Consider the following 217-nt stretch of genomic DNA (forward strand, 5'->3'; position numbering starts at 1 on the left):
TTTTGACTGACTAGGTAATTGGTATTTTAATCAGAAAAAAAGATAAAAGCCTCCCCCTCTACCCCCCTCTCCCTGCTGGTCCTGTTTCATCTTTCTTGATGGATCTGCCAAGGTGAGGATGAGGCAAAGGTAAACAGGGCCTGTCCTAACTATTTAAGCATTATGATAGAACAAATAGCCACAAGTTCTGAATTTCTGAAACAAACAACAAAAAAAC

At 39.6% G+C, this 217-nt stretch overlaps 1 protein-coding gene across 1 annotated transcript in view; it reads right to left on the minus strand.

Moving 5' to 3' along the window:
- LOC119585577 (replication factor C subunit 2-like) overlaps nt 1–217 on the minus strand; it is a gene marked incomplete at its 5' end in the record, with an annotated part of 11540 nt that overhangs the window by 4883 nt on the left and 6440 nt on the right.

The sequence above is a fragment of the Penaeus monodon genome, chromosome 20, assembly GCF_015228065.2.
Source record: "Penaeus monodon isolate SGIC_2016 chromosome 20, NSTDA_Pmon_1, whole genome shotgun sequence".
Taxonomy (NCBI): domain Eukaryota; kingdom Metazoa; phylum Arthropoda; class Malacostraca; order Decapoda; family Penaeidae; genus Penaeus; species Penaeus monodon.